The 25,929-nt window shown below is 41.4% G+C and overlaps 1 protein-coding gene across 6 annotated transcripts in view; it reads right to left on the bottom strand.

The window, feature by feature from the left end:
* The window catches only part of OSBPL6 (oxysterol binding protein like 6), a 198,216-nt gene that overhangs the window by 94,423 nt on the left and 77,864 nt on the right, over positions 1–25,929 (bottom strand). For all 6 annotated transcript variants that reach the window (XM_037130069.2, XM_037130068.2, XM_037130070.2 and 3 more), the window contains one exon: positions 11,509–11,690. The gene's annotated coding sequence lies outside the window, so the exon portion shown is untranslated. The remainder of the gene's footprint in view (positions 1–11,508; positions 11,691–25,929) is intronic.

Raw genomic sequence — 25,929 nt, 5'->3', positions numbered from 1 at the left:
ATTTTTAAACATTTACTAGTACACCATTACATATAACCTGTGGTGTTTTTTCCTTCCATCTTCCTTTACTAAAAAATACCAAGGACTGCTTGGGTTTGGAGCCAACCCCAGCTCTGCCATTTCCTAGTGATGAAACGTCAGGCAATTTACTTCATCTCTCTCTGCCTCAGTTTCCCCATTTATGAAACACGGGTAATAATACCTCGTTCATGGAGTTGTGAGAAGTCAATGCAATAATCTGTGTAACATGCTAACTATTACTAAGCATTCTCTCCTGAGCCTCTCCGAATAACTCTGTGAGGGAGAACAGACTTGGGGACACCTTGTGTACTCACCAGAGTGTCACCTGTTGCCAGGGGCAGGGGCAGAACACTCAAGTCTCAGGAATACCAATTTTGAGACTGATTTGATCTATAACACTATTTTATTCAAAGCCCCTATAAAAAATTTTTGCAAACTTTCCATCTAGGGACAAGAGTATTTGGAGAAAAAAAAAGTGTAATTTAACAACAATACACAAAATAGAAACTAATGTACTGGTTTATGTCTTTAAATGGATTCTCTGGCCTATCATTTAAAATAGAGCCTACACATAAATAGAGGACAAACATCAAATAATACACTTACTAAGATTATTTAAGTATCAGAAATACTTGAGCCCTGGCTGGTGTAGCTGAGTGGATTGAGGTTTGATTCCCAGTCGGGGCACATGCCTGGGTTGCAGGTCAGTTCCCAGCAGGGGACACACGAGAGGCAGCCATACATTGATATTTCTCTCCTTCTCTCCTTCCCTTCCCCTCTAAAGATAAATAAGTAAAATCTTAAAAAAAAATACTTGAGACATGATATAAAGTGAAGGAAGTGAATGATATAAACTGATGGCTTAACAAACCATATTTGAGGTCCAGAAAGATCATCATATTTATCGTACACTATAATTAGCAAAGAAATGGACACCAGAAAGTTTGAATTTGAGCTTGAGCCTTGACCAGGTGGCTCAGTTGGTTGGAGCACTGTCCCATACATCAAAATGTTGAGGGTTTAATTCTGGGTCAGGGTACATACCTAGGTTGTGACTTCGACCCCTGGTCAGGGCATATATGAGGGGCAACCAATGGATGTTTCTTTCTCTTTCTCTCTCTCTCTCTCTGTCTCACTCTAAGATCAATGAACATATCCTCAGGCAAGAATTTAAAAAAATACCCGAGCCTTCCTTTTTCAGCAAGTTACATGATTTTGTGTCTCAGGGTCTTCACTTCTTCAATGCAGGGAAGAGACTTCTGTGCCCAACTTGCCTCATGGGATTTTGTGGAAATCAAGAAAGAAAAAATTACTTCAAAATACACACACATAATGGGATAAAGCTGGAATGGAAGCGTGAATGTGGGATCTATTTCACTTCAAAACACCACTGAAAAAAAACCAGAAAAGGGGCTTGTTATAAAAAGCAAACCCCTCCCAGAGCAGTGAAACCAGAGACAACAGAGACAGAATCTGGGACTGCAAAGCAGACGATGGTGCTAAAAAGCCACTGGGTCCTTGGTGAGTCCCGTCACAAAGACAGTAAGTGGAAGTGTAAGGGATTCAAAGGAAGGTTTAAAACGTCACTTGGTATTGAACTGGGATGAACAAAGCTACTTTTCCCCAAATCCCAAACTTAGAAAAAGCCAGTATTAATTGTTTGCCACAGAAGTTCTGGTGCTGGTCCCAGATCAGTGTGTCACCTGGGACCTTATTCCAAATGGAATTTCTTGAGCTCATCCATACCAGTGAATCAACAACTCAGAGGAAGGGGGGGGCGCTGCACTCTGTTAAAACAAGCCCACCTGGAGCAGTAGCAGGTGCAAAGGGTTGCCAGCTGGGCCCCGTTCTTTTATCTATGGTGCCAGTTTCATTCAAAGCCTTAAAAGCCCAGGTAAAAAAGATTTGCTACTTTCTACCTGAAGGATAATTTCCTAGCTAGTCCAAGAGTGTTTTAAGAAAATGCATGCATTTAAAAATTTTTTAATGGGAAAGACACAGGGGACTTCCGCCAAGATGGAGGTATAGGTGGATGTGCCGTGCCTTCTCACACAACCAAGTTTAGGGACAACTAAATATTAGCATCAGAAAACACAACCAGAACACGGAAAATTGAACTTTTCGGACGTCCGTTAACAACAAATTCTTCAGCCCGACCGGTAAGGGGCGAAACCGGCGTCTGGTGAGGAGTTGCAAAGGAGGACTCTGGTCGGACCCGGGCGCAGAATCCAGACGCGCGAATCCAGACGCACGGGTTCCAAACGCAGGATTGGACCTAGTGAGCGACCGAGCAACCCACCGGGTGAGCGACTGCAGAGGAGACAGTGGGGAGGCGGTGCTGCGTGTTGACTGCGGTTGCCTATCTGCGGGCGAGCGGACAGGCGAGGGAGTGGGCGGTTGGACGGGCCACAGCGATAGAGGGCGCCGCCATTTCCCCGCTCTGACCACCCCCCCACATACAGCGTCACAACCCAGCGACCTGGGAGTCCAAGGCGCCGCTTCTCACATTTAAAGGGCCAGAACAAACCAAAAATGTCGCAGGAAGACCTCAAAGCCCCAGAGATAAATCTAAGCGACAAAGAAATAGCAAAACTCTCAGACGCACAGTTTAAAACACTGGTCATCAGGATCCTCACAGATCTGGTTGATTATAGCCACAAATTAGAGAAACATATGAAGGCTAAACTAATGGAAATGAATGGAATTCCACAGGAAACCCATAGCGATGAAAAGGAAACTGGGACTCAAATCAATGGAGTGGACCAGAAGGAAGCAAATAATGGCCAAACAGAAAAGAGTCAAGAAGCAAGAATTCAAAGAAATGAGGAGAGTCTTAGGAACCTCCAGGACATCTTTAAACGCTCCAATATCCAAATTATAGGGGTACCAGAAGGGGGAAAGTCACAGCCACCAGTGGAAAACTTATTTGAACAAATAATAAAAGAAAATTTCCCCAATCTGGCAAAGGAAATAGACTTCCAAGAAATCCGAGAAGCTCAGAGAGTACCAAAAAAGTTGGACTCAAGAAGAAACACACCAAGGCACATCATCATTACATTAGCCAAGATTAAAATGAAGGAGAGAATCCTAGAAGCAGCAAGAGCTAAGGGGACAATCACCTACAAAGGAGTCCCCATCAGACTGTCAGCAGATTTCTCAAAAGAGACCTTAGAGGCAAGAAGGGGCTGGAAAGAAATATTCCAAGTCATGAAATCTAAAGACCTACAACCAAGATTGCTCTATCCAGCAAAACTTTCATTTAGAATGGAAGGACAGATAAGGTGCTTCTCAGATAAGATCAAATTCAAGGAGTTCATCATCACCAAGCCCTTATTATATGAAATGTTAAAGGGACTTATCTAAGAAAAAGAAGTTAAAGAAACATGAACAGTGAAAGAACAACAAGCTCACAGTTATTAACAACCACACCTAAAACGAAAGCAAACTAAAAGGACAGCTAGATCAGGAGTGGAAACATAGAAATGAAGATCTCAAGGAGGGTTAGCAACAGGAAAGTGGGAGGAGGAGAAGGGGGGAGAAGGTACAGAAAATAAGTAGCATAGACAGTAGATAGAAAATAGATGGGGGGGCAAGAATAGCATGGGAAATATAGAATCTAAAGGACTTGAGACACATGGACATAAACTAAAGGGGGGGTAATGGTGGGGATGGGGGGGCAGGGTGGAGGGGAATGAAGGGGGGAATAGAACAACTGTAACAGCATAATCAATTTAAAAAATAAAATTAAAAAAAAAAGAAAAAAAAATTTTTTTAATGTAGATTACCTCTATTTGCAAGTTTTGTTTGTTTGTTTGCTTGTTTTTGCTATTTCTTCACCAGTTTGTTTCCTTTAAATGTGTTATTTTGAAATAATTTTAGGTCTATGGCAAAGTTACAAATATACTCTAAGGAGTTCCCAGATTCCCTTTATCCAGGGCTTCTCTAGTTTTCAGAAGCTGACAAAACAAGAAATTTTAATCTCAGGGTTTAACTATTTATAGTGCCAGTTGAAAAAAAACTAGACACTGGGAAGTAAATTCCAATGCTAAATTTGTAGTCATTGCTTAAATAAACAAACTGCACAGTACTTTCAAATTCAGTATTCTAAACATGAGAATTTAGTCAGCAAAGCACCCTTCAGTTCTCGGCTTGTGTCACCTCAGAACGGGCACATACTCTGTCCCTTCCCAGCAAAGATTTCCATCTTCTTCAAGGCACTGCTCATACTCAGTAGTTCCACGCTGAATTTACTGGCTTACTGCCTCCCTAGAGACTTCGTCTATGATGTTTCATGCTCTCCTTGTTCTAACCCTGGGCCAGAGCAGTGCCTGGCGCAGACTGAGAGGTTCTCAATAGACTTCGCAGGTTGAGTGAGCAGGTGAAAGAACGCCTACATGAGTGAGGAACACTTTGGACATGGCAGGGGTGACCTCGGACACATGATAAACACACAGCTATTCACACTGCTATTGTTTCTGAAATTTCAAACCTTTAGAAGTCTACACAGCTGACACTGGGGGAGCCTATGAGCTGGAGTCCAACATCTCTAACCACCTTCTCACCGTGCAGTGCTTAGATGGGCTGCTTCTGAAACATCCTTGTTCTCCAAAAGCCAGGTCTCTTCAAAGTAGGTCTCTATTGTTGGTTCACTACACACGGTATTTCCCAGAATCATTCATTTAATGTGAAAAGCCAATAAAATAAAAAGTCAATAAAATCTTAAATCACCCTCAAAGTTAGCCTAATTAAGTATTAAGCATTCTTGTATATGTAGAACACACTTAAAAAAAAAACCTCACAAGTACTGGATCCCAATCTTGTGGTTTTGGAATGAGACATTTTGGGCAAACATGTGAAAAATTTTAGAGGAACGAAGCAGCCTTCCTTGTTCTCTCTCATCACTAGCAGTCTGCTTCGCTGTCAAAGAATTACCTGATCATGGGGAAAAGGAAGGAATGAATGGTAGATGGTAGGAAGGGAGGGAGGGGAGAAAGGGAGAGGCTACCAATGTCCATATTCTCTATGAACTCTTTCTTACATTTCTCCTAGAGTCAAATGCTATAAAATGTATCCCGAAATCAAAGTACTGCATCACTCGACCAACCCAGGTGAAAAAAAGCCCAAAGAAAGCAGCCACAAAATATCCATTTGTCAAATGAAACAAGGCAGGAAAATAACAGTGTTGGGCACCTGTGCTTCCTTCCGCGACGTCTCACTGCCGGTTCTGCACCTGCGCTGTGAGGAGGGTGAATGCTAACAGGCTAACAGCTGCCCTAACACCTGCACTCACCGCCGCCGCACAAATTAGCTCGTCACCCGGAGACAACAATGATCCCGCTGTCACTTCTGGAGGTCTCCTGCTTATGATGTAATGAGTTGCAAATAACTCAAATTGTCTGGTGAACTAAGGACTTCATAGACTGAATCTCACTGCCAAGAAACACATCCACATTGACACAGAAATGGACTTAAGGGAAAAATTAATCCTCTGACCTTATGCATAAATGTTGAAAAAAATAATGATAATAATGAAAGGTAAATAAAACTATATTTTTTTCTATATGAAAATAAAACAATTAGTAGTATTAATGCTGAGTTATTCATTTGAAAGTATTTGATGTACTTAATAAATAAGTTCTATGAATGTCATTTTAGACCAAGATTTTCAGGGAAAGAAAAAACAGATACAAATATAAAATCAAGTAATATTAACACTCCATAAATTTAACTTGGAAAACTCAGTATGAACTCCTAAATTTTTATTTTTAAATATATATGCATATTTTTATATATGAAATACGTAATGTGTGTGTGTATATTTATTTATTTCTATCTATTCTTACCATGTCCCTTGAAAAAGAACTGATAAGACTGGGCAGTCCTAATGTCCAGGCTGCAGTTTCTAAATTCCGCTTTCCTCTAACAGGCATCAGAGCTCCTGGAACCGCCGACTCTCAAACTGTACGATGACAGGAGCAAGAGGAGTTTGGGATGGCCAGCAGGGCTAAGTGGCAGGGCCAAAGAAACTAGTGGGACAGAGGGGCTCCACGATGCTCTGTGTCTTGATCCGGATGCTGATTATCTGGGAATGTTCAGTGTGCGAACATTCCCTGTGATTCACTTATAACTTGTCTTTTCTGCATGTATATACAGGAGCCATTTGAAAGGGCTCCCCGTGGGAAAAAATACTTTGTTTATAGGAGAAAAATCACCTCAACTAACTAAAATATAAATATTCTTTTTAAAAGAACCCATGAATTTACAATAATACTCAAGAAAAAGAGGAACTCTCCCCATAAACAACAAAGAGACATCTTTGACCACCTTCTGCAGAAACTGCGGTAGTATCTCTGAAATTGTCCACTCAGATGGAAGCAACAAGTGCTTACTCTGTCCTTCCTATGTGACTGTATTTCAGGGTCATCGAATACTAGGGTCAAGGTTAGAAAGCTGATGAAGCAATGGGCCTCACAGAGGAATTCCAGCTAATTAATGTAGAAGGAATGACGGGGCGGGGCGCGGTGACAGGGAGAAACCGCCATGTTTCCAAGCCCTAATGAAATAATGTATCCAGACAATGATTACTAATGGATAAAATCATTAGTTGAAAAAAAAACTGATGAGGGAAACTTCACAACAAATCTTGAATATTATTTCCTGAAGCTGTTGTTGAAACTGAGCACCACTGAAGGAGGGAAACAAGACTGCACGGGCCTCCTGAGGCGATGTGACGTGAGGTAGCATGGATGCGGAATTCTCATCAAAAAGTGGGATCGGGATCCAATCGGGCCTCTAAATCTAATTGGCAGATTCTAATATTCTGGGTGGGAGAGAAAAAGGTTAAACAACAATCAGCCAAACCCAGCACGCGGATCATTCTATTGCTCAGGTGGCTTGGTTTCTTCAATAAGTAAATGACTTGAAAAAGGGGGAACCCTCTAGATAAAAGAAACTTAAGAGGCTCAATAGCGAAATGAAATGTATAGACTTTGGATCTGATGTAAATAAACCAACTATAAAAAGACAATTTTGGGAAATGTGATAGAGAAATCTGAGTATGGAATAAGGAGGGAAGGATATCAAAGGTTTTCATTCACATTGTTGGGTGTGGCAGTGGGACCACAGTTTTGCTGAAAGTGTGCACAGCAACAGATGCTCACTGGAGCACGTGTGTTGTTATGACCCGTCTACCTCTACAACCTCAGGGGAAAACCGGAAAGGGTCAATGAATCCAGGCGGGTGCACCTGGGAGTTCACCAGACTATTCTCTTTAACTTTGTATAAATTTGAAATTTTTCTAAATGAAAGGTATTTCCTAAAAACTAGGAAGAAGCCATGGCTAGTGTGGCTCAGTGGATTGAATGCCAGCCTGCAAACGAAAGGGTCGCTGGTTCAATCTCTGGTCAGGGCCAGGTCCCCAGTTGGGGGTGTGTGAAAAGCAACCACACACTGATGTTTCTCTCCTTCTCTTTCTCCCTCCCTTTCTCTAAAAATAAATAAATAAAATCTTTCTAAAAAACCTAGGAAGGAAATCAAATACAATGAAAAATGTTTAAAAAAATAAAACCCCCTGTAGTATTTACAATAGCCCAGATCTGGAAGCATCCCAAGTGCCTATTAGCAGATGAGCAGATAAAAAAGCTGTGGTGCATTTGCACAAGGAAACATTACTTGGCCATAAAAAAGAAAGAAATGTTACTCTTTGCATCACGTGTGGACCTGGAGAGCATCACACTAAGTGAAATACACCAGTCGGAAAAAGACAAATACTGTATGGTTTCACTCATATGTGGAATCAATGAACAAAAAAGCTAATAAACAAAAATAGAAACAGATTCACAGATAGAACAGACTGACAGCTATCAGAGGGGAGGAGGGTCGGGGGCTGGATAAAAAGGTGAAGGGATTAAGGAAAGAAAGACAAACCTCACAGACACAGACAACAGTGTGGTGATTACCAGAGGAAAAGGGGGTGGGGGAGGTAACAGAGGGTAAAGGGGGTAAATGGTGATGGAGGGAGACTTGACTTTGGATGATGAACATGCAATACAATATACAGAAGATGTATTATCGAACTGTACACCTGCAACCTATATAATTTCATTAACCAATGTCGCCTCAATAAATTTAATAAAAAAAAAAAGTGTTCATAAGCAAAACAAAATAAAAATCTTTCTTTTTCCTACTACTTATATATGAAACCCTCAACATGAACAATATTATCCTTTTTACCCTTAATTACTTCTTCAGTTCTACTTTTACTGGATATGCACTTAACATATACTTTATTTTTCAAATCTGGCCTCAATCTTTCTGACGTTTAGGTGACTCGTTTTTCTAAAACCCCACCCACCAGATTGAGACTGACAATGCCCAGGGGAGAGCTGGTCCAGTGCACAAAGTCTGTATCTCGACAAATTCTTTCCTGGTCCCTTGCTCTCAATCTTTTTAATAGACTGAGAAGGAAATGTCAATGCCTTCTCACTCCTCTTTCCTGGAGAGAAGAGCTGGCTATGGGCCTGCTACCTCCCTTTCAGCCCCTGTACCTGATTAGAGTTCGGTGCCTCTTGAACAGAAGAGACTCCCTTCAACCCAAGAGACAGAGAAAGAGGAACAGCCAAGGAGGAGGATGGGGCAGGCCAGACGGCATCTGCGTTGCCAGCTCTCGTTGGTTATTCTCTCCATCTCCACTACCTGAGGGATGCGTCTCATGATCCTCGAAACAGATAAAAAGCAGTATAAATACCTGCTCCCTTGTCACATGGGGGTTCAGTACTCTTTATCCTCTTCAGTTTTTGCAGAACCATGTTATACTGGCTGACTGGTGAGCAGGTTTTCTGAATTCACCTGTCTTACCACATCTCTACCCATTTTATATGTCAGTAATGGCTCCCAAGCACTTCCTATTTTGGTTCCACTTTTTTTAGTCCTAATTATCCTTTCTCAGGGATTTAAGTGAAATGGAATGTGAGGCTGATAATAGGAACTCTAAAAAAAAAGATAAAAGGCCTTTCTGAAACCATTTCTGAGTATACAGGCATACAAACTAATTCCTATGACCAAAGAATAATAAAAATAGATGCATTTCGCTAAGGAAATGAGGTACCGATCACCTGCTTTTTCCTTTTAAAGAAGAGTTTAATTTCCTTCTTACAACCCAGCAAATGCGTGGAAACAAATTTCCAGTTACTTTATTTCCGTGAACTTAAACCTGATAGTCAAAGGGACTCACGTACATTTCATCTTTGTGTGGGGTCAAGTATCAAGAGATCCGAGGCAATACTGACATAAGAGATTCCATGAGATAGAGCCAAGCAATGCAGCCAGAAGGAGAGCAAAGTACTTGAAATAAACATCTAACCCAGCTAGCCTTCCTTCCTGTTTGCTTCAACACTAAAAATGGATATCCCAAGGCTTGAAATCTGCTTAAGTAGCATGTACTACCCGTTTGAACTTAAATGGGTTGCTGGGATAAGAACTGCTGTTTTGAGACAGAGTCAGCTTCCCCCCATTCGTAAACAATGATTTAGCTAATGCAGGCATAGCAGTGCTGTGCCCATAAGGACCCTGTGATCTGGAATGCTCTCATGACTGAAGCACTTTGTTATTATATGAAAGTTTGATTCAGTATCAAATTGGCAGGAACATGACTCTAAGTAATTCAGTTCCCAATAATACATAGTCACCCAAGGTGGGGAAGGAGAGGTGTTATGATTAACCACGGCCCACTGTGCTTGAGGGTGCACCTGACCCCACGGAGACTTCTCAACGTCCAAGGCCTGAGTGTATACACAGCACACACATTGCATGCTGAATCTCTGTGGTGTCCAGAATGAGTAAAGGGCTAGGAAATGAACTCTAAATCCCTACAAGTGTCATTCAAACAAAAAGCCACCGTAGTGAATCTGCCTTACTTGCCTGGGACCAAGAGAGTCAAATCAGGCAACGGAAGCCTTAGTCACGACAGCTCAGACTCTGAAAGGACAACCTCAAGGTCCAGAAAGAATGATTCACACTTTATCATTGTCAATCAGATTTCCAAACTACGAATGATGGAGCATCTGATTTTGGAAGAATCTTCCTTCTTTATAGGCAAGCCTGGCAGGTGTCAGCTTAATTTCAGAAAGCAAGCATTCTCAAAGTATATACAGTTTAAAGAAAATAACAAAACGCCAGAAGAGAAAAAGACTAACAGTGTTATGTGTAAAGTACACGGGAGTTACTCCATGTAAGAAGAAATGAATGCTTAAAGCAGGAATTTTGACCACAAAAGCCTGCAGGTGCCAGGGAGGTAACATAAATCTCTAAGGCTGGTTAGGTTAAATATTTAGGGAACAATACAGCTTAGCAAATTTCAGCCCTTGGAATAGTAATGAGACCAGATAGTTAATCTTCCAAAAGAAGCCAGGTATCTGATTTCTACGTGAAGTTCCCAGACTGTCCAACAATGCTGGCAATTAATTCAATTTTAAAAAAGAAAATGTTCACAAGTTTAAAAAAATATAGTCTACAATTTGCCCTGAGGGCCACCAGTTTGCAAGCTCTGCTCTGAAATGTAACTTTAAATAATGCAGCAATAAACAAAAGGCTTCTTGCATAACAAGGTTTACACCAAATCACTGCTCTTTGGTTTCTGCCCTACCCAGAGGGACCAGTCCACACAAGGAGAGGGCGGGAGTGGTACTGGAATACCTGGGAGCATTTCCCAGATTACAGATGTCTGAACTATCACCACCACCACCACCAGCAACCCCGTCCTAGGGCAAGTAAGAGGGATACACAGGTTATAGACGCTCTCCAAGAGCTCCAGTGGGGCAGGCTCCCAGAAAGCTTTGTATAACTAGAAGGGGTAAGTTCAAATTGTGAAGACGGAAGTCACTGAGCCTAAGATGTCAAACAGCACATGTGCTGTGGCTCTGAAAATAACTGCAAATATCAAGGATGACAAGTAGCCTATAGTACCCATACATAGTAACTATTGCTTGTATCATGTTAGTTATTTCAGTCTCGTGGGCAAAAAGAAAACAAGCAACCATTTACCTGTTCACTTGGAAAGATTATAAAAAGAAAATGAATGCATTTTAAGAATGTGTGCAGGTGTACGCAGGTGGGCTTGTGTGCATAAATGCATACAAAGAAAGCATTCTCAGCCTTAGGTCTGAGAACCTGGTGCTAGGTTCTTTACTCAAGAAGAAAAGAGGAGTGTCTTATTTCCACCTGATGCTGCCATGCAGGTAGACGGACGTGAATGAATACTTCGGCATATTTTCTACAATACTTCCTATCCTTAAAACAAAAGCAGAACTTTTTACTCAGATGGCTAAACACAACCAGGATTACTATGTTTTGTAGATCTGATATGCACATGAAAGGAATACAGAAACACCTTCCTGTGATTTGGTAATGCCTCACTAACGTTCTGCTGTTATTAAGTAACCCCTCATCCAACATCGCTTTTGCTTTTAAGCTGGCATCCTCCTGGCTCACCTTGTAACCGGGAATCCTTCTTTCAGGTTAGCTTTAAGGTAAAAGCTGTTTGACGTGGTTTATCCTCAGATGGCTGCAGCTTTCTCCTGGGAACTCTACTGACCCTGCTGGGCTTATCTGGTAAATTGCAGGAGTGGCTCCTTGATTTCCTTCTCTTGCTGTTTTGCAGCAGGGGGCAGAAGCTGAAAAAGAGAGATTACAGTCATGTAGTACATCTCCACAGGCCATTCGGGAGCCTCTGGAGGGCGGGGCGGGGGTTGGGTTACTGCCTTGGGCCAATCAGAAGCTTTCTTCCAATTTATCTTCTGAGGAGGAAGTTCATGGGGGTGTTTCAGCTTCCTACCTCCTTGGCCCATTCTTATGTCAGCTCCAAGACACAGCCACTGTGTTCCTCAGCAATGAGCAACATTGATCATTTGCTCTCACTCAGAGTTTGGAGTAAGAAAACTCTCAATTTACATAGCAAATACTTTCTAAAAGGGGGCACGTATATTTTCCAGAAATACATTTAACCTGCCAATTGAATATAAACCTCAGTTTTTAAAAACAGTAAGTATAAAGTGGTTTCATCACATACATATAAATGGACAATACCTATGCCTTGATAAAGACCCCTTAACAGTCTCTAATGAGCTCTAGAACTAGGAGTAGTAGCCCTAACTCCTAGAACAGTCCTGTACCAGAAATCTGATCACACTATCAAAGACAGTTTCTCAGAAGGAAAAGAAACAGTGTTTTATGAGAAGATAAAATAGGCTCACTTTAAGGAAAAAAGGAAAGAGAAAATCCTGAGAACAAACCCAGAGGAGAAGCTAAATGTGTTACTCCCTGGCCCTGCGATGTGACAGCAGTTGCTCCTCAAGCCTCTCTAGCAGGCCAGTCTCTTCCCAAGGAAGCTTTAGAAATGACTCCCGGGGGCAGGAGGTTGGGGGGGGGGGGGGGGTGCGTAATGGAGACAACTATACTTGAACAACAACAAAAAATTTTAAAAATTAAAAAAATACTTCCTAGATCTGATTACTTTTCCAACTTACTCTTTCATTCTGTTTGTTTTCCTCTTTTTACTTATGGAGAAAAAAAGTAAATACACATACATATTCTGAAAGATTATGACTTAATAAAAGTGCAAAAGATTTGTCTACTCAATATCCTATGCTGTGAACACTCTTTTAAGCACCATTTTTCTGCAAAAAAAAAAAAAAGTATTTCTTTCTAGACCCCCCTCCACCCCCTACAATTTTTTTAAATCTCTACTATACAGTAAGACAAGTCCATGCATCTTGTAGGTCCCTAAATAAAATCTAACTGATGGCTATGATGATGATATAGAAGAACTAAGGTTAGGGTCCATCATGATCAGTTTTGTATGCTCAGCATTAGATCTGTTTAATTTCAGCAAACTACTCAGTCTCTGCTCTTTAACCCCATCTACTTATAGGCAGAACAAATATGAGCGGTCAGCTACTGAAACTCTCATACCTAACCTTTTTCCTTTTTCTTTCCTATCACAGACCCTGCCAAGTTTTCGAAAAGCCGAGAATACTAACAAAAGCAAATAGAAGGAAAATGTGGCAAAGAACCCCCTTGCTAAAATGCAGTTCTTTTTGCCGACATCCACCCCCATTCGTTCTCCATAACTTCGTACCATCTGATAACGGCAAGTGAGAAGGTGAAGGAGAGAAGACCACGGGGTAAGACCAAGGCTTCCTTTCTGTCTCCATTCCCCCCAGTCCCACAGCAGAGGAGAGGGAGAAGGCCGGGTGAATACAGCTGCCCACGCCTAAGGAATTCCCTCTCCTTTCCCCGTCCCACACATGTCGCACACACTGCGTGTCCTGTCTCCAGCCTATGTAAACCACACATTGGCCCAAGAAGCAATTCTCCACTTCAGTTACCCCTTTCCCCATACTCTTTGCCTACACATCCTTCAAAATCCTGCTCAAAACCACAACTCTCAGTTCCTTCCTAGATCTTCCCTGCTAGAAAGAGGCAGCTTCTCATGGCCCCTGGCACTTTGGTCCGTTCTACTGGTGTGAGGTGGTTCTGGTCAGACATGTTTCTTATAACTCTTACCTCCCCTACCAGACTGTGTGGCCCCTGGGAGCCAGGGACTGGAGCTCAGTTCCCCGCACACAGTACGTGTGAGTTAAAATATGAATTTACAAGGCTTCCAGTTATACCTATTTATAAGAAATCAATCTATTCCATTGTGCACAAAAGTATGTGCTTTTAAAATATTTTATTTGTTTTTAGAGAAAGTAGGAGAGAAACAATGATATGAGAGAGAAACATCGATCAGTTGCCTCTCGAATGCCCCCAACTGGGGACCTGGACTGCAACCCAGGCCTGTGTCCTGATTGGGAATCGAACCAGTGACCTTTCATTTTACAGGAAGACACCCAACCCACTAAGCCACACCGGTCAGGACCAAAAGTATGCATTTTTACACAGTATGTACACAATGCCAAGGAATAAGGGTTTGGGCTTGTTCTGAGACTATTATTAACATTCACATGAACCTTCTGTGCAACTTTCAAAAAGATAACCACAATAAAGCAAAGTCCCTTCTATAGCCTTTAAGGGGGCTGATGACTCTGCATAAAAAATTACCATACCGTCAATACATGGTTCAGATATAATCAATCATCCCTGAGAGTTACTGAAGCCAGAAATACTAGGAATATTCATTTCAATTCAGCTTGAAACACTTGATTAGGGCAGAAGGATTTATGTTATCACATTCAAATTCTAAATTTCCAGGTGACTAATATATTGTTTTATTTATAAACCAGGAAGTTAACCAAGTGGCAACTAAACTTTATTTCAATTAAGAAACTGTACAGAGTCTCGCTTTACCTTGCATGTAAACTGTGTGCAGGGCAGAAGTCCAAAGGCACTAAGCTTATAAAGTCCAGGTCTGGTTACACCTTGTGACAACACAGACTGAAGATAACTTCTCGAAGCTCTTGTTAAGAAATAAACTCAGGGAACAGAAGAGGTTGTTTCCTCTTAAAACTATAACCAAAATTGATGCTTGAACAAAAATTATACCTGTTTTTTTATCAACACACACAAAAAGAATCATGTTCTAATTTAACGGCATCCTTTGCAGACCAAAAAGGCTCCTGACACCCTCCTTCTAAGCTATAAGCTATCAATAAACTAAAAGTTGTAAAGGTTGGACAGGTTGAGTTGAACAAAGTCTCCTGTACCAATTGGTACTCCAGGAGAAGTATCTGCAAAATATCATCAGGGGTGTTCAGTGATTTGGCAACAGCTCCTTCTGAATGGCTCATTCAGGAAGCAAATGATCCATTATCTTTGCAACAGAATTTTTCCTGTAAGTTGCGTGACTCATCCTCCCACAGCCCGAATTCTGCCCATTGTACAGCATGTTCTTGCCCAGCACACTCCCCACACACTCCACTTGTTTCTTATTCAAGCCTCTCAGAGCACATGTCGTATCCACTGAAGACTAAACTGTCCTGGGTAGTTACTAAGTTAATGCACAGAATGCAAAATGTATGTAAGATAAAGTAAACTCCACCACTCTGTAAAATACTAAAGGAAAGATTCTCAAAGTGGTAAAGACAGTAAAGACAACCAGAATAACCAGACAAGCAGTATACAAAGTTAGCAGTCTACACAGCAAAGTCCATTTCACTATAAAAATAAGAGACAAAGACACTTCTGACTATTTTCTGTTATGTGGCCCCTGCCTTTGATTCAACGTCAATTCATTTCCATGAAAAATGAGTCTTAACTTAGGGTTAAACATTCTAAATTGTTTTCCCAGAAAACTAGTCCAAGACGTAGTAAAAGACACCTTTCGACATGATCTTCCTTACCTTGCCTACTGTAACTACCAAGAACCTTGAAAAAATTATTATTTTGCTTTTTTTCCCACTGGCAGCTATGTTTAGACAAGAAATTGCCTTTTCTCTTTCTACCTGTGACAATCCCAAACACACTGAGTTTCTACAGTGTGTCTAAGTCCTGGGAGAATACAGTTTTAGCACTACAACCCAAGAGAGTTCATGGAAATAGGCTGTGCTGGGTAACTTCCTGAAGATGAGAAGCACCTACTCCTGCCACTTTCACCCAGCAACCACTGTGGCAAAAGTCAATCCCTGACTTTTAACCTGGAAATTTATCTAATCTCATTAGTGCTACCATATATCAAAGGAGTTAAAATTCACTGGGTACAATAACAGAATTTTCATATCTGCCATTAAGTATTGATTTTTCCACTCAACAATAAGTCAGTTATTACACACAAACATTTAAGTCAGACACTAAGGAAAAGAGAGTCAAACCTCAGTTCTTGAATGTCTCCAATCTTGAACAATTTGGTTCTCAACCATTGTTCACAGGGGTGTGGGGCGGGGGGGAAGGTGTCAGTTGTAGAACAAAACTTCAGTTCTTGACCCAACAACCCTTTCATGCTGATACCTGTGTGACCAGTCACCTGTAAGATTCAGTTTTTGAACAAACTGCATCTTGAACAGCCTTCTGGAATGAATTAGTTGGAAAACCGAGGCTCCATTGTATTGAAATGTAATAACCAATAAAAATACAGCTCTTCCCTTCATTTTTGTTGATTGCTTTTATATTTAGAATTCAGCCATAGATAACAGTAAAAAAAAAAAAAACATGAATAATCTTGTTAAGATACAAAAGCAGAAAATGTGCCGTGGATAGTTACGGCATGAGAATATTAATTCCAGCTTGAAGTCTGTAAGTTGGGTAGGAAGCAGATCAGAGGAAGTTGCTCAAAAGAGAAGGCATCTGAAAAATGAGTAGATTCAGGCAAGAAATAAAAATCAGAAATGGATAAAGGATATTTCAAACAGTGAGGAAAACTATATGAAAATCAAGAGAATGGAAAAGTGCAGAGGGCAGTTCCAGCACCCAGAGTCCAGGATAACGGCGGGTGGGAGAGAGAAGGGCAGAAAGGAGGGTTGGAACAGTGTGGAGGGTCTCCAACGCTGGTGAGAGACCAGATTTCAGGGGTGGCATTTGTTGAGCCAGGGAGTCGGTCACGTGGTTATTCTCCGGGAAGGCAGCACTAGGAGAACAAATGGGAAGAGAAGCTGGAGGCGAGAAAGGACCTCAGAAGACATTAGCAGCTCCAAGGGGGGCAGGGGCAGAACAGCTACCTGGGCAAGTGGGCATCCAGGAGGGACAAGAGAAGATCTGATCTTTGGCAAAAGGTGATGCTATCTGGCCTCGCATATTTCTTATCAAAATAAAGGGAAATAAAGCACATCCATTTATCAGAAACAAGACTGAAATAATATAAAATATGGTCAACGTGCTAATAAACTAAAATAATTTACTCAACACGAAACATATTTTTCTGAACCTGTTATACTTCTATGATCTCAGTCGATTTTTCCTTATTTTTTGGTTTGTGTCTGACTTAGTTTGACTTGACACATATTTCTCTGATGGTAGGGAAAGTGTGTTATTCCTCTAAATCCCAAAGGCCAAACAAAAAAGACGAGATGACACCTTTTTAACATTCAAAGAAGTTTTTTTCCCCCAAAGTAAACAGTTTTGTTAATACTGACAAAAATTCAGATGACTGATTATACAGGTAAGAATTTTGATTACATATTTCTTTAAAGGAGTAATAGTGTCTTATATCCAAAGTACAAACATTTCAGCAACCACTTGTTTATTACTCAGCTGAATAAAATTTTATTACAACTTTTACTGAAAGAACACCATTAGCTCTAAAGGACGGGAGACATGCGTAGGACATACCTTAATCTTCTGAAAGCGATATGCTATGGAGCAAGAGTCACTAACTTTCTCCTGTGAAGGTCCAGTTGAGTAAACATCTAGGGTTTTGTGGGCCATGCAGTCTACCAAGTGATGCAACTAGTGAGCTCTGCTATTGTAGCAGGTAAGTAGCTATAGTCAATAAGTAAATGGATGAGTATGGCTGTGTTCCAATAAAACTTTATTGACAGCCCTGGCCGGGTGGATGACGCAGGTGGTTGGAGCATCATCCAGTACACCAGAAGGTTTCAGGTTCAATTTCTAGTCAGAGCACATAGGTAGGTTGTGGGTTCAATGCCTGGTCAGGTGCATATGAGAAGCAACTGATCAGTGTTTCTCTCTTACATCAATGTTTCTTTCTTTCTCTCTCTTTCTCACTCCATCCCGCTTTCTCTTGCTTTCAAATCAATAAATATTCTCAGGTGAGGACTTAAAAAAACTATTTATAAAAAACTGGTGGCCACACGTGGCCCTTGGACTCCGGTTTGCTGAGCCCAGCCCTAATAGATAGCCCAGCTGTGGCAAGTTGATATGGTTTCATTACTCTTCACTCCTCATTGTGCACAACTCTGATGAAGTGAGGAAAAAGAAACTGCTCTCAGAATGGGCTCCAATGAAAATCTCCCCTGCTAGTAAAGCAATGCAGGAGAAAACAAAATGGAATGAAGAAGTTCTACAGAGGTGATGGATTCAAGGAAACAAGAAAAGTTTTGGGTAAGTTAAAAGGAGAATGTAGAGTTTGTGATGTGTTAGATCACTGCTAAGAGAGTCCAACATATATCCTAAGTGGAAATATGAAAATGTGACTCATAAAACCATTTTCAGGGAAGTACTTTAACTAATGCCCAAAATGCTCATTAATTGGGAGAAGACTTCAAAGAAAACTTAAGTTATTAAGTAATAACATATTTAAGAAATGCATGCATCTTGACAGAATATTCACATGAGAAAAAGCCAGAGAATTTGGAAACTTATAAAAGTCTCAGATCATACTTTCTTCATGAATTCTGATGATTACACTGTATTGATCAGATAGAGAAGGGGGGATCAAAGCTTACCAGTCTACATTTAAATCCATAAGAGTTATGACAGAAACGATCTTAACTCAATTATATCAACTTAATAATGCTACCACTAATTTACCATTGCAAGCCACTTCCTAGCTCTGCAGCCCCATGAGAGTGACTTCACCTCTCTGTGCCCCAGGTTCCCCGTGCAAAAGGCAGATCTCTCATGGAGGCATCTGCGGACGGAGCAAGTTAATGCACGAAAAGTGTGCTGAACAGTCCCAGACCACAGGGAGCACTCAAATGCATCATGTTGCTGCTGCTCCCCAGTCTGTTCTCCCTGCCAGCTTTACTGAATATTCTTCCTTTGCCCTTTTAAGCTTTTCTCCTCTAGGTTTCCCCAGGGTGGCCCTCTCTCACAGAGGGTTTCAACTTCCCATTTGCCGGAGGCTGCTATATCCCTCTCTCCAATTCTAACTTCTTTTTCAGACTACATTTCCGACTGCCTATTGGACACTACTACTGGAATATATCATGGGCACCTGAAACTCTGAGGATCTAAAAATCGAGCCCATTATCTTTCTACCCTGCCTCTTTCCTCTCCTTGTCTCCTGTCTGAGTTAATGACATCCTTATCTCCTTAAGCCAAGCTAGAAACCACAATTTCTTTGACTCATTCTATTTGCAACCTTCCTATTCAATTCACTCTGAGTCCTCTCACTTCTATTTCCCAGCCATCTTTCCTAGACATTGCTCCCTTTTTGCCATCTCGGCTATCTCTGGCTCAGAGTGTTGATATCTGCCCCCTGATTTCCCAGCTTCCAATCATTCTCTTGTCCAAGCTATCTTTCATGACCATCAGAGTCATCTTTCTTAAAGCATATATTCGATTGTGTTACTCTCTATTCTCAATTATTCCCTACTGCTTGGAGGGAAAGGGACTAGGGACCTATCGGTAAGCTTCAGAGCCTCTGGGAACTCTCTGAAATTGGATACCAAAAAAAATTGTGCGTGTCCTTAATCAAAATCAGTCAAGGAACACAGAAAGCACAACTTTAAACCTGTGCAGCAGGGTACAATCTGCACTTTTAACTTGCATCTCAGTCACTCCTGTCTTCCACCCCATTTCAGAAACCGTGCGCATCATGTTTTCCTTTAAACAAGTGCACTGAATGCCATTTCACCTCTCTGGGCCTTTTCACATGCTGTTCCTTGTAGCTGGAATGCTCTTTTCTGCCGGCGACCACCTGAGAGCCCTTTAAATCCAGGCTCAGGCCTCAAATGCCGGCCCCGTGATGCCTTACCCAAATGTACAACCATGTGTGGACAACAAAAGATGCTGAATAGATTTCTGGTTTCTGTACACATGCCCAAACAATGCCCTGAAATTTCTTAAATTCAAAGCTTCATACTTCAAAATAGTCTTAAGTATTTAGACACATACTGTGTTTACTTAAGTCTAGGGTCATCCTAATTGGTGCCCCTGAATTTTAATGAGGTCAAGAGTAAAGGCCATGCAGCCTAAATGCCTAGGTCGGAACCCTGGCTCAGCTGGTTATCAACGATGGGGCTCTAGGACAGTTACCCAGGTTCTCCAAGCCTCCGTTCGTTTCAGGGTCTGTAAAATGGAGAGAGTAACAGCACTACCTTCTAGGATTATTTTGAAGATTACATGAATTTATAAGTATAGCACTTAAAACTATGTAAGTGCTTGCTCTTGTTATTATTGTTTATTGAAGCCAGGACTAGAGGTTCCAAGAGATCGTCACAGAGCAGAACTATCTGACTCTGCCACACAAGCCACAAGCTTTAGTTAACTGAGTTAATAAGCCAGAGAATGCTAATGAACATGGTCCTTTGCACTGTTTTTATAAATTTGTAAGTGTTTCAAGCCTACCTAATAAAATTCAGATTTTTTTTCCTATTAGCCTCCAGTAGCTAAAAATATCAGCTCAGATGAGTTCCAAGGCACAGCACGTGGTACTTTAAAAAATTCTTTTGTCCTGACTGGTGTGGCTCAGTCAGTTGGGCAATGTCCCACAAGTCAAGAAGTCGCTGGTTCAATTCCCAGCCAGGGTTCATGTCTCGGTTGTGGGTTTGGTCCCTGGTCAGGGAGCATACTGAGAGGCAACCAATTGTTGTCACTTGCTCACATCAATGTTTCTCTCCCTCTCTTTCTCCCTCCCTCTCCTTCTTTCTAAAAATAAATAAATAAAACATTTTTAGAAATTCCTTTGAATAGAAAAAATCCAGAGAGATGCCTGGTAGGAAAAAAAAATCAATAAGCCACCTCTTTGCCTACCAAGTACTCAATATGGAGGGAAAATGCTAAGTAGGAAATTGGGAAGGCAGATAACGATGCTTAATAACTCGACTTCATTTTGACTTTGAAATGGAGTCATAGGCATTTTAGCATCACCCACTTATTCAAAAAAGAAAACCCCACAAAAAAACTGTGAAATATAGATCCTAACATCAATGAACCTAAGGAGGAGTCAGAATAATGATGTAAGGATGCAGCTGACTTTCATCTGAGTGACAGGTTATGTGTTAGATTTGGCAACAGCTCAGTGGAAAGTGCAGCCAGAGCAATGGCCATTCTGACTACAAATACTGCAGTTGTATAATAGTACTCTTTGTTCTGCAGCAAACTGCCAAAATAATCACTTTACTCTTTATTAAAAAACATACTTAATAATCATATCTTAAGTTAAAACACTTGAGTTAATATTTAAGGTAAAAGAGAGAATAAAGACCAAATTCTTCATCCTGTATTAAGGGTGCTCCATAATCTAACCCCAATTAACTTTCCAACTTTATACTTCACAACAGGCTTCCTGAAATCTTCTACCGAACAACTTCTGCAGTTCTCCCAAACACACCCACTCTCCCACCCTGTGTGTCTCCACCAGTGAGAACATTCTTCCCTTTCCATCTGCAAAGTCTAAACCCTGCCCTTCCTTTAAGACCCTGTGGGGATGACCTGGAGACCTTTCCCATGGCTCAGCTAGAACTAATGCTCCAGGTTCTTCCATAGTCTTTGCTCAACACTCTTAGACTTTCCCTCAGTCCATTTTGATCAGCGATTTTGACACATGTGTCTTTTCTTTCTAAGACTGGACTGTCTTTGAAGGCACTACCCACACTGGCTCCATTTTTGTGAGCCCAACTGCACCACCACAGGCATATCTGCATGTGGCAGTCTCATACTCTTTGTTAAAGTACGCAAGACGTATGCTAAAGTGTGCTGAAAAGCTCACTGCTCACTGCTCATCACAACCAAATGGACAGGTACCTGTACTCAGATAATCTTTGCAACAAAACTTGGTTTCTTGTGGACCAAGTTGAAAGATGAGAATTTCATGCTACCCCCAGGGCAAGGAAACCATCACTTACATTTACCGTCCAGTGATTTGGCAACAACTGCTAACAGCAGTGCATTAAAAGCTTCCCTCCCATTCATGTAACTGATAATACACTTCCAACTTAGAGAAGTCTTAAGATAGCTGGTCCTGTTTCCCTGACTACAGATTCAAACTACTGCTCACCTCTGGGCTTTGGATAAAGAGCTCTCAAGACCTGTGCATATAGTGATCATCTAATCTTGTCATATGAAACTCTAAAATCCAAGACAAAAAGAAAAAAAAAATTGATTTATCAGAACCCACAAATTCTAAGAGAGGGATTAGCAAGGTAGAGATAAAAACACCTGCTTCAAAAGTTGTAGGGATTAGGCTTCCGGCCAAGATGGAAGCGTAAGTGGAAACGCCGTGCCTCCTCACACAACCAAAATTAAGGACAACAAAAATTTAGAAACAAAAACACAACCAGAACAGACAGAAACTGAACTGTATGGAAGTCCGACAACGATTCAACCAGACTGGTAAGAGGGGCAGAGTCGGTGGTCAGCAGAGAGGGGTTGCAGCAAGAAAAGGCAGTGGCTGCCAGACCTGGGAGCGCAGGCAGCGTAGGACTGACTGCTGTCACACATTCACGCACAGATAAACTAGGCAAAAATGGGCAACGAGACAGACCAAGCAACCCAGGGCCCCAGTGACTAGAAATAAAGCCTAAAAGCACCAATTGAAAAGGTGCTTGGAGAGACTCCCAGCCTCACAGGAGAGTTCGTTGGAGAGACCCACAGGGTCCTAGAATGTACATAAGCCCACCCACCGGGGAACCAGCACCAGAAGGGCCAAATTTGCTTGTGGGAAGCGGCAGAGGGGACTGAAATTTGAGAGAAAGCACAGCAAGTGCCATTGCTCCTTCTCTGACCCTACCCCAACATACAGTGTCACAACCCAGCAACTGGACTGCCCTGCCCTGGTGAAAACCTAAGGCTCTGCCCCTCATATATAATAGGTATGACCTGACCCAAAAATTATGGCTCAAACAGAAGAACAAATCAAAGCCCCAGAGCCAATACTTTTAAGTGACAAAGTGATAGCCAACCTATTAGATGCACAGTTCAAAACACTGGTGATCAGGATGCTCACAGAAATGGTTGATTATGGTTGCAAATTACATGAAAATATGAAGGCTAAACTAGGTGAAATGAAGCAAAATGCACAGGGAACCAATAGTGATGGGAACAAATCTGGGACTAAAATCAATCAAGTGGACCAGAAGGAAGAAAGAAATATCCAGACAGAAAAAAATGAAGAAATAAGAATTAAAAAAAAAAATGAGAGGCTTAGGAACCTTCAGGACATCTTTAAATATTCCAACATCTGAATTATAGGGGTACCAGAAGGGGAAGAAGAAGAGCCATGAGTGGAAAACTTATCTGAACAAATAATAAAGGAGAACTTCCCCAATCTGGCAAAGGAAATAGACTTCCAGGAAATCCAGGAAGCTCAGAGAGTCCCAAACAAGTTGGACCCAAGAAGGAACACACCAAGGCACCTCATAATTACATTACCAAGATTAAAATGAAGGAGAGAATTCTAGAAGCAGCAAGAGATAAAGGGACAGTCACCTACAAAGGACTTCCCATCAGACTGTCAGCTGGTTTCTCAAAAGAGACCTTCCAGACAAGAGGGGGCTGGAAAGAAGTATTCCAAGTCATGAAATCTAAAGATATACATCCAAGATCACTCTATCCAGCAAAGCTTTCATTTAGAATGGAAGGGCAGATAAAGTGCTTCTCAGATAAGGTCAACTTCAAGGACTTCATCATCACCAAGCCCTTATTATATGAAATGTTAAAGGGACTTATCTAAGAAAAAGAAGATAAAAATATGAACAGTGAAAGGACACCAAACCCACAATTATTAACAACCACACCTAAAACAAAAGCAAACTAAGAGGATAGCTAGATCAGGAGCGGAACCATAGAAATGAAGATCACATGGAGGGTTAGCAACAGGGGATGGGGAGGAGGAGGGTGGGGGAGAAGGTAGAGAGAATAAGTAGCATAGATGGTGGGGAGAAAATAGGGGGAGGGCAAGAGTAGTGTGGGAAACGTAGAAGCTAAAGAACTTATGACACATGGACATGAGCTAAAGGTGGGGAATGTGGGTGGGAGAGGGTGTGCAGGGTGGAGGGGAATGAAGGGGGGAATGGGACAACTGTAATGGCATAGTCAATAAAATATATTTTTAAAAATTCCAAGAGAGGGATGCTAAATGCTAGCATTCCGATACTGCTCGGGCAGAAGCTCACCCCCCCAACAGGCCACGTAGATGGTGCCAACCAAAATGCTTCCTGGACCACAAAGGAGCACTGGCCTCACTCGCGGGTGCAGCTCCAGGGCTGTGCTGATCAGCGTGTCCTCCCCAGACCACTGGACGGCTGCCCACGATTTGCAGTCCTATATCCACAGATGGCATGTCTCTGCCTACTCAGCTCACAAACTGTTACATAAGGGAGTTCTAATATGTACTCAACGTAACTAATTTTCTTATGTCCAAAGTCCTAAACCCAGATGAAAGGAGACTCTTATAGGAATGTTGTGACTCGGTGCTGTGCTAATGGGAAATTTTCTCTTGAGTGCTCTACCTGATAGGCTTTTATATCAATGACAATTGGAACATTCAGTCTCCGATATCACATTGCTGGTGTCTCTTGGATTAACTGGCATGGCAACCGAATCCCTTCCCAGGAAGCAGGACACTGTCACTGTGTTAACTTACCCACCTTTAAAATATCTGTGCTCTCTTAAAGTACAAACACGCCTGCCACATGCAAATTAAGGTCACAATAATGTTAAAAGTTTCTTAAATTAAATTAGGTAAACACTTTCTGTGGCACCCCCCTACATTACACATTGTTTTGAAATGATAAAATAGACCCTAAACAAGTATGTGGTTTGTAAAATATGTATTTTTTCCACATGTGGCTTAACTGCATAACTCCGACCTAATCTCTTTTTGTTGGTCTCTTGGACCTCCTATGCTCCTTGGATGGAATTATTTCAAACTGCCCCATTTCTTAGGCCTCTGCTATGTCAATTCAGCTAGATTTCTATTTGGTTTCCACAGACCGTACTTGTTTGCTCATCAGACCACCAAGAACTCGGACAACTAAATCGGGCCTATTAGCACTCTTACGACTAAACCTTCATGTGTTTCCATTGGATTGGCAACAAAACGGAAATGAATTTTAAAATGTCGAGACAGTGAACAGTGCCATACACTAAAATTCAAAGTTGTTCTCCTGGAAATTTAATTTGATACCCTACACTGGTTCAAGATTGGATAGGGAAAATAAGGTAGACTACATTATCACAAAAGGGCAATTTCCTTGAACTTGAGTGCTTCCTTTGCACAGGCGGAAAAGAGCACAGGCTGTGGAGTTCAACCGGCCCTGAGGTTTCCTAGCCAGGAGACTCTGGGCAGTTCAGGCAGCCTATCTGACCCCCAATTCCCTCATCTGAAAAATGGGGATCTGCGCTAATAAAGCCAGTTCAAGATGCTTTGGAGACTATATAGTACAGCACATAGCACATGACAGGGGCTCAGATAGTAATTCTGTGTAAAGGTTTTTTAACTCACAGGCTTTTGGACTTCAGAGTTAGTCCTTAGTTCTTGCACTCATATTGTATGCAAATTTATAGGCATCACTGAGTGATATGATTGGCTGACAACCTACAGGCTCTCTAATGCAGATTAATTAATATTAGGTTAAACTTTTTCTTTTTAAAAACTGAAATTTATAGGTTATTCTAACACCTCTATACATCACACTTTCTTCAAACTACCAATTTGCCATCCCAGGGAGAAATTATATGCAAAAATTGTTGAAATGTGCACGTCAAGTACCCAACTTTTGTGAGGCTCATATAAAGACCATAAATTCAAAAGTTCAAACACCCAAACTATACACCTGAAAGTAACACAAAATAATACTGAATATAAATTATAAATGAAGAATTTTTTTTTAAAAAGCACCAAAACTAACAGGCAGCTGTCGTGCCGTGAGTGGCTGAGAGCCCAGAGTCGGGAAACCCCTGCCCCGTCACGCTGTGAGACTTCGGGAGAGTCACATCTTCTCTCTGCTCCTTGGTTTCCTTACCTGGGAAATGGGGCAACTGAGAGCGCACATTTCATAGGGTGGTAACGAGAACGGAAAAAGAACACCTGGTACTCAGGAGGCATCTCAATGTTAGCTTTTATTGCTGCTGTTA

The sequence above is a fragment of the Artibeus jamaicensis genome, unplaced genomic scaffold, assembly GCF_021234435.1.
Source record: "Artibeus jamaicensis isolate MK-2021 breed Jamaican fruit bat unplaced genomic scaffold, CSHL_Jam_final contig_391, whole genome shotgun sequence".
Taxonomy (NCBI): domain Eukaryota; kingdom Metazoa; phylum Chordata; class Mammalia; order Chiroptera; family Phyllostomidae; genus Artibeus; species Artibeus jamaicensis.
This window is presented reverse-complemented; position numbering and strand designations above follow the sequence as displayed.